This window comes from Suricata suricatta, chromosome 2 (genome assembly GCF_006229205.1).
Source record: "Suricata suricatta isolate VVHF042 chromosome 2, meerkat_22Aug2017_6uvM2_HiC, whole genome shotgun sequence".
In the NCBI taxonomy this organism is placed as follows: Eukaryota; Metazoa; Chordata; class Mammalia; order Carnivora; family Herpestidae; genus Suricata; species Suricata suricatta.
Genome location: NC_043701.1, coordinates 146,719,891 through 146,729,486, shown reverse-complemented (window position 1 = coordinate 146,729,486; position 9,596 = coordinate 146,719,891).

Here is a 9,596-nt window from a genome sequence, read left to right as displayed (position 1 = left end):
TCTTTCCATTTAATTTTCTTTTAGGGTTTTAAGAATTTTCCTACTGATTAGATTGCTGTTTTAATTATCAGCAATCTGATGATAGAGTTTCCTAAGTAGAACCTAATTTTTTCTTCCATCTGGGCTGTTGAAGATAACATATTGTTCAAAAACCATTCTAGATAGTATTTTATGATGAATTATTGTTTGTCTTGGGACACCTGGGTGGCTCAGTTGGTTGAGCATCTATCTGACTCTTGATTTCAGCTCAGGTTATAATCCCAGGATGGTGGGATGGAGCCCCCATTGGGCTCTGTGCTGAGTGTGGATCCTGCTTAAGATTCTCTGTCTGTCTGTCTGTCTGTCTCCTCAACCCCTCCCCTACTTGCGTGTGTAAGCATGTGCATGTGCTTTCTCTGTCTGAAAAAAAAGGTTGTCTTTGGAAAAAAAGCTTATATCTAAAAAGTAATACCTGAACAGAATTTAATTGAGTTCATTAAAGTGGCTTATAATACACTTTCAGGAAACTGACTTTCCCCCTAATATTTTACCATATCTAAAAGTAAGCAACATTTATATTTGTAAATTTTAAAAATAATTTTAATGATTCTACTTACTTTAATTCAATTGAGAGATTTGAGGAATTTTGTTTTATTTTTTAAAATATAATTTATTGCCTTACTCTATTTTTATTTTTTAAAATAAAATTTATTGTCAGATTAGTTTCCATACAACACCCAGTGCTTATCTTAACAAGTGCCCTCCTATTTGAGAAATTTTATTAAATTAATTCTATACTATTGCATTGTTTCCTATTTTCTTTAGATCATGGTTAATTCAAAAATTTCAAAGTAATTTGTTTTAAAACATTTGTAAAAAGGCAGATAATCTAAAATATAATTTTGAAAAGTGGAATTTTTGACATTATAAAGTTCAACAATCCCCTTAAGTAAATGTTTTATATTTAAGTTGTTTTAATGTTTATAGATATTTATTTTCCTGTGGCCAGGGAGAATTTCTTGATTAAAGCTGGAAAGTCATCAGGTTCACAAGACAAACTTAGTAGCTTAAACAAAAAAAACCAACAAAAAATCCTTGCCACTACTTAGGTTTTCCATGCCCTGATGATCAAACTCTTTTTTGCATGAATGTCTTTTTTGTGGAAAAGTCATCTCATGAAATAATGTCACCAATTGCTTGCCACAAATCAGGCATCTTGCACAGAAAATGTGGGGCTCTATGAACAAACAATACAAGAGTGAGCTCCAGAAGCTGATTTGAAATTTGCCTAAACATCAGAAGTCAAGATACTTTAATTAATTGAAGACCATTCTTTTGGGCCGCAGGGAAGTAGCAATCGAGATAGAGAAAAATGCCATTTTTGAAGACGGTGATTTGTAGGTGTGTTGGCAGCCTGTCTGTGGCAGAGACAACATCAATTCAGAAGGTTATTCAATCGTAAAAGTGTTGGTTGTAGAATGAGGAACCTACCCACGTTAGTAACTGTTCTTGGTTATTAGCAGTAGTTAAAATGCCTGAAGAGAAACGCATAAAGGCAGGGGAGGATACAGGCTTTGTAGAGCTCTCTTTAAGAAAAGGAATACAGTGGCTCAGTCAGTTGAGCCTCCACCTCTTGATTTTGGCTCAGGTCATGGTCTCAGGGCTGTGGGATAGAACCCTGAGTTGACTCCATGCTGAGGTTGGAGCCTACTTGGGTTTCTCTCTCTCTCTCTCTCTCTCTCTCTCTCTCTCTCTCTCCCCAAACCCCCCAAAAGGAAAATGTTCTTTGTATGCAGTGTGTCCTTTTTGGGTGCCTAGGTGGCTCAGTTGGTTAAGGGTCTGATTCTTGGTTTCAGATTAGGTCGTATCTCACAGTTCATGGGTTTGAGCCCTGTGCTGGGCTCTGGGCTCACAGCGCAGAGCCTGCTTGAGATTCTCTCTCTCCCTCTCTTTCTGCCCCTCCCCTGCTCATGATCATGCTCTCTCTTTCTCAAAATAAGTATGTAAGTACATAAATAAATAAATAAACATTAAAAAGAAAGAAAAAGAATACAAAGTTCTGAGCACAAACTCTGAAATGAAAGTGAATATTCATTTAGAATGAGAAAAGAAATCACCAAAGCTCGTGAGTTTAAAAAAGTGAACAAACACGGTAAAACTATGAAGCCAAAAAGTGCTACTTTTATTAATTAACTCCCCAACGAACTAGAATTTCTTTTTTCTTTCAAGTGCGGGTGGCATGCACTCCGATTCTGTTTCCATGTCATGGCACTTCTATAATATTTTCTCTAGAGGCAATAGAAATATAATTTAGGCTTTCTTCTAGCATGGCTGGCTGAAAGTTATTATTATTGTTGATAAGATGCATAAAACATGCAGCTTTGCCCAGAGGCACACTTGCTCTTTGCAGTGCCATTATGAGTTTCTGGGTTACACATACAGGAATTCTAGTCAATTCTATCTCAGGTGATTCCCATCCATAAAAGAGAAGTATCATGTGATGTATTGAGAATGCAGTAGGTACAGCTATAAAGTATATCCCTGATTGGATGGAAATGCCACTTGATTAGGGGTGTTTTTAAGAATTAAACTACAGTGTTTCATTTCTTTCCACTGACGATTTCTGTTAGACTGGCCTCTGGCTCTGAACATTTCAGGTCTCGCTTTCCACGCTTTACAAAAATTGGCCAGAGCCCCTCCAGGACCCTCAGCTTCATTAGCTCCAATGGCAAATCTGCTTCCGTCTGGAAGAACATCACTGTCTGCAGCCAGACATCAAACTAGACATACAAACTAGTGGGTGAAGAAGCAGCAACAACAATTAGACTACAGGGAATGAAATATTCAAAATGGTAAAACAATGCATAGAAATGAAAAACAATGCATAGGAACGAACAAGATGTTATGGAAACATCAAGCATGTTTGTACTGCAACAACAGGGGTGTAAATATGTTTTTCTTGTTTGTATGGAAAACTCTGAGATTCAAGTTTTATGTCACCTTGTTTACAGAGCAGCTTGCTGATGTGAAAGTTTGCTCGTGGATGTGCATGGTTCATTAAATGACGTTATCAACATGGAAAAAAAATCCAGACCACTACAGTCAAGATTGTTTTCAGGACAGGAAATCCACTCTTTGTGGGGTTTAATGCCTTAACACATTAGTGTCTAAAAGGAGAGTTTTGCCAGGAGTTTGTGAGTTGAAAGAAAGATGTGTGTGTGTGTGTGTGTGTGTGTATGTGTGTGTGTGGGTGGGTGTGTGTGTGGGTGTATGATTCTCTCTTCTCAGATTTGTTAAAGAATAGGTATTAGATTTTTAAAAATGGCATTATGTGGAGTGCCTGGGTGGCTCAGTTGGTTAAGCCTCTGACTTTGGCTCAGGTGATGATCTCGTGGTCCATTAGTTTGAGCCCCTCATCAGGCTCTGTGCTGCCAGCTCAGAGCCCGGAGCCTACTTCAGATTCTGTGTCTCCTTCTCTCTCTCTGCCCCTCCTCCCCTCATGCTCTGTCTCTCTCTGTCTCTCAAAAATAAATGTTAAAATTTTTTTTAAATGGCATTGCACATCTATAATTTTTTTAAATATCTGAGTGTACTTAATATAAAACTGTCAAGACTATATGAGAACCTATCAATGCATACTGACAAAAGGGGTAGATTCCAAGCAAATATTCAAGTTTGGAAAAGCAAATATTCAACTGCTGAAGTTTAGGCATCATTATACTTGGAATATTAAGAAAAAAATCATCAAGGCCAGTAGGGCAGCATCCATGAGTGTTTGAGAAAATACATTATTAAAAAAATGCTAGATATGGGTTCCAAGTCCACTCACATTAGTATAGGGAGGTTCAACATTACATGTGTCAAGATACTGAAAGAATACTTAGAAAGTGCTCAGATTATTTAAAATTAGGTTATGGGTCAAAAAGTTTCTCAGAGGAAAAGTCATGAGTAATTATCTGCCTTTTGTTACTATTTGACACTGTGGATGGAGCTTCTTGGAAAGGGTAACTACTGTGAATTAGAAGGGATTAGCATTAACCAGGATCAGGAGTTTCAGGGAACCCTTCAAGCATAAGCCCTGTATTTATACAGTTATCTTTCTAAGGGCAAGCTCAAAGTTCTTACTGAAATATCTAGAATATCTAGACTAGAGATTTTATTTAGAAGTTATTTTTAAATGCATGTTTAATATCATCTCTATTTACTTTATCTTTGATTGTCTTTATGAACGTTGTACATTGAAAATAGTTATGGAACTTTCCCCAAAAGCTCCGTATAGATAATCCTCTCCAGTTTATCCCACTGAACTAAATTATATTATCACTTTGTATAATATTGAAGATAAAAATGAGGGGAAGGATTTCTTGGTGACGTGGCTTCAATTCCTGCTGCATTCTTGTGACTCTTGGTGTGTTTCCTCATCTGTAGAAGGAGGATAATTGTATGACCTCCCTCATTCTGTAGCCTTGAGGATGAAGGAAATGAATACCCAGAAAGCGCTTAGAACAGAGCCTTGCCCATACAGTAAGAAATATGAGAATACACACAGCAATCTTTTCTCTAATCCTGCTAGCTGAGTGTTGTCTGAGTTTTGTCTGCACCTACTGGGAGTTTGTGCAGTGAAAACTGTGAGTGTTTTTAATGGCCTTTCAAAAGGCACATGGAGGATTATGTCCACTCTTTGCTGAGGGCCACATGTGTGTCTGACTCATTTCGTATTTTACTTTACCACACTTCCTGGCAGATAGCCATGACCTGATAAACATTTGCTTTGTGAATGAAGAAAAAAAAAGGGGGGGGATTTTCTTTAACCTAAGAAAAAATATTGGGCCATGGTCAGACAGACAACATCTGTCATACATTCTGGATCCATTGATATTGAGTGGAGGGGCCCAGCCTTTGATAACTCTGTGGAAACTTGTGCTTCAATGGATGGTAGAAATGGCCAATACGTTAAGGTCTGTGTTTGCTTCCTTCAGCGAAGAAAGTTCACCATCACAAGCGGCATTACTGGGAAAAAGCACACGTTTGTCACTGATTCAGCCAAGACCTGTAAATATTTACTGCGACTCTGCTCTGCCCAGCATGGGTTTAACGCCCAGATGAGCTTCCGGCCAGTTGCAGCTGGTGAGTAGACACTATATTCTCAACCTCCAGTTTGGAAAGTTTGTTATTTCATAAAATAATATGTATAAATATATACAGCTGACTCAGAAACCTCCAAAAAGTTTTAGATCTCTCTAACAACTCAAGAAATACCATTAAAATGAAATACATTTTGTTTTTCTTTGACTGGTAAATGCTGAAATAAGTAACATGGTAGTGGGTGGGGTAAATGGATATGAATTTCTGAAGTTCAACTGGGAATATATATCAAAAGCCTTTAAAAAAGTTCATGTCCACTAGCCCCGCAATTTTGCCTGTAGACAGATGTTTATCCAAAGGTGATAACTATAGTTATACAGAAAGTATACAGAAGTTTTTGCTCATGGGGGTTCACTAGAATGTTATTATTCTTAACAGCGACCATTTGGAAGTAAGCTACATCCTCAGACACAGAAGACTAGTGAAATACATCTTGACACATCTCTATAAGTTAGACATTAAAGTCAGTTTTTGGAGACCGATGACATGTGACCATGTACATGATACAGTGCTAACTGAGGAAAAGTGAAACATGCAGCCGTATCTTGTGCTGACAGAGCTCTCTGCAATGATGGACTATCTACACCATTTTTTTATGGGGGGGGTGGTTACTACCAATATGAACTTCCCGAGCACTTGAAAGGCAGCAAATAGAACAGAGGAACTAAATTTTTTATTTTAGGTCATTTTAACTAACTTACATTTAAATGTAAATGGCCACATGTGCCTACTATATTGGAGAGCATGAGCATAAACACCAGGATAATAATTTGGTTAGTGTTAACATGTTATAAAACAAGACAGGAAGAATATGGAAATGAACTGCACCAAAGTACCTTTCGGGGTATGTTATTACCTTTGTGAGTCAGGCACACAGGCATGATTGTTTTCTCTTTTGTGTGTTTTTCAATGTTCACCAAACTTTCAAAAATGTACATGTGTTATTGCTTTAATTAGGAAAGAGACTATTAGTGAAAACAAGGCCACACATCACAAAAGACTAGTTAATATTTACTGAATATTTAGGAAGTGCCAGGGAACCATTTGTTATTGTTATTAGTACTTTCCCAGGCAGTATGCTGAGCCCTTCCATGAATTATCTCATTTATGCTCCTAATGCACTGTTTTCTTAAACTCCAATTGCCTGGCGGCTGAATGAGGCAGGCACCGACATTACTGGGGGAAGCCAACTGAAGCTTGGAGATGTTAAGTGACATGCCAGCTGGGTGCCAGGACTGAGGTTTGAACCTGTGGTTCCCTGAGCCTGGTTCCTATGCACTTCACTCTGCAATACAGCCTTTTATAATCCACTAGAACAGGGACTTTCGGACTAGAGAAGTTTGGCTTTGAGCATTGGATTTATCACATCTGCTATTCATCTCTGAGCATTATTTATTCTTTAGGTAGAAAAGGGAACAATATAATACAGTGGCTTCAGCTGTCATATTTATACAGTGCTCTTTGCATGCACATCATCAGGGAGCTTTCTAGGGATCTCAGGCACCTTACCGATCTACTGAATAAGTCTGCACTTGACCAAGAACCCAGGTGATTTGGATGCACATAAAAGTGTGAGAATCCCTGGCTTGGAATGTGGCCTCTGGAACGCAGTAGACTCAGGGCAGTGCCCTTTACTAGCTGTGTGACTTTGGGCAACTCACTTGCCTTCTCTGAGCCTCAGTGTCCTCAGGTAAGCACACTGGCCTCTGGTGGGCTAGCATGTAGGATGTTTCCAGCTCTGTGTCCCATGGTCATCGCTCCGTGTGAGAAGTAACAGCAGCTCCTGCTTGTGGGGATTTTGTTCAGTGCAGGCCGGTTCATGTGGGGACTGTGAACTCTCTGGATTCTGTGGTCCTGGGACACAGCATCAATCAGGAAATGAAATCACTGAGAGTTTAGATGCAGACCAAATATAGAAAATAAAGGGGGTGTATTAGTACCCCAATGCATTATAAATATTTCATTGAAATCACAGAGTGGCAGTTTTAGGGTATTTGCATGGAGCTGGAGATAATGAATGTAAATTAATTATATTTTACCTGCTGTTGCTGAGATACAGTGTGAAACATCATCAATATTGCTTTTATTGCCTCCACAGGCGCTCGTGAAATAGTCCTTCTAAGCCGATTTTGCTCATAATATACTCTCTCAAACTGTGAATTCTACCATCTTAAGAGTTTTCAGGAATCTAACATTTGCATTAAGAGGATTATTTCAGGAGTCCCTGGGTGGCTCAGTTGGTTAAGCGTCCAACTTCAGCTCAGGTCACGATCTCATGGTTCGTGAGTTCGAGCCCCACGTTGGGCTCTGTTCTGACAGCTCAGAGCTTGGAGCCTGCCTCAGATTCTGTGTCTCGCTTTCTCTCTGCCCCTTACCCTGCTCACGCTCTGTCTCTCTTTCTCTCTCAAAAATAAATAAACATAAAAAAAATCTTTTTATTAATTAAAAAAAAGATTATTTCAGGCAATTTTTTTTTTGTTGGGCTGGGTTGAGGTTGTGCTATGCTATTGTATTTTTTCTTTTATTGAATTATTATTGAGATAAATATGTAAGTTTAAAGGGTTCAATTATGGTGGCTTGATACACCTATATGTTGCAAAATGATGACCGCAACAATGTACTTAAAACCTCCATTCCCTCTCATAACTGCATTTCTGTGAGGGTGTGGTGATAACATTTACGAGCTCCCGTCTTAAAAACTTTCCAGGATACAATACGGTGTTGTTAACTCCGACCACCACGTTGCGTATTAGATCCCAGAACTTATCTTACAGCCGGGAGTGTGTGCTCTTTAACCAGCATCTCCCCAGATCCCTTAATCTCTCTTCCCACTCCTGCCCCAGGTCCTGGCAACTACCATTCTCCTCTGTTTCTCTTGGTTCAGCTTTTTAGATTCTGCATATAAATGAGAATACACAATATGCGTTTTTCTCTGTGTGACTTATTTCACTTAGCATAATACCCTTAAAGTTCACCATGTTGTCTCAAATGGCAGGATTTTTTTCTTTATTATGGCTGAAAAATATCATATATATGATATGTAAATATCATCTATAATATATACATTATATAAATATATCATGTATAAGCTATATGATATATAATATACATACACACACATTTCTTCTATTCTTCTGTTGATGAACACTTAGGGTGTTTTCCTGTCTTGGCTATTGTAAATAATGCTTCAGTGGACACAGGGTGCTGGTATTTCCTCAATGTAGTGTTTTGATTTCCTTCAGGTGTGTGCCCAGAAGTGGGGATTACTGGGTCATTAATTTTTTGAGAAACCTCCTCACTGTTTTCCATAGTGGTTGCACCAGTTTGCATTCCCACCAATGGTGCACAAGGGTTCCCTTTGCTCCACATCCTCACCAACATCTGTTGTCTCTTGTCTTCTTGGTAGTAGCTGTTCAGACAGGCGTGACATCTTACCGGGGTTTTGATTTGCATTTCTCTGATGATGAGTGATGTTGAGCAACTTTTCATTTGCCTGTGGGCCATTTGTACCTCTGTTTTTGGAAAAATTAGACAGTTTTTCTTTGTCTTTAAAAATATTTTTTCATATTAGAAACGCTTTCTGCAGTCACCATTTTCAGTGATTGCATCCAGCTAGGAACTGGCCATGCCCGTCTAATGGCCCCATATGGTCTTCAAACTCAGCGTGTCTATAATTGATCTTATCATCCATACAACTGTCTCCACCATGATCTTTGTCTGGTTCAACTGCGACCACCCACCCACTCGGCAAGAAATTGGTTGGGGGGGTAGGTCTGAACCTGTATCCTCTCGTCACCTTCCATCTGTTACCAAGTGCTCTCAAATGGGCTCACTGCTGGCAGTCATGTCCCTCTAATTCGTCTTGCTCTTGGCCTTCAAAGTGACCTTTTAAAAGCACCAATATGATCATGTTCTTTCATGCTGAAAATTTGTAGGGGCTTCCTGCTGTCTGCAGGGACAAGCCCAAACTTCTTAGGGTGGTAAGTCAGATGCTTCCAACCTGGCCTGAACCTTCACTTATGTCTGGCCCCGAGTCCTTCTCTTTGATCTCTGGCTACACTGCATGCTGTCTTGGAGGCTGCTGAACACATGAAGCTATCTCAGGTCCGTAATTAAACCTGAGGTTACTGTCCCTTTGGGGCCTGTGATCGGAAGGCTGAGAATGTCTCGGATGAATCCCCTGTGCAGCTGTCTTTGTCTCTGTGTCCTGGGCACCTCCATTTCTAGTACAGACTGTGGAGTCAGCCCACTTGAGTGTAGACCCTGCCTACCATTTACAAGCCCTGGGACCTTGAGCAAATTATTAGCTCTCTGTCAGCCTCAATTTCCTCCTCTATCAAATGGGTATACTAATATCTACTCCAATAGGGTTATTGTGGAGTTTATTATTTTTGTGTTTTTTATTTATTTTTGAGAGACAGAGAGAGAAAGCACAAGCAAGGGAGGGTCAGAGAGAAGGGGAGATACAGAAT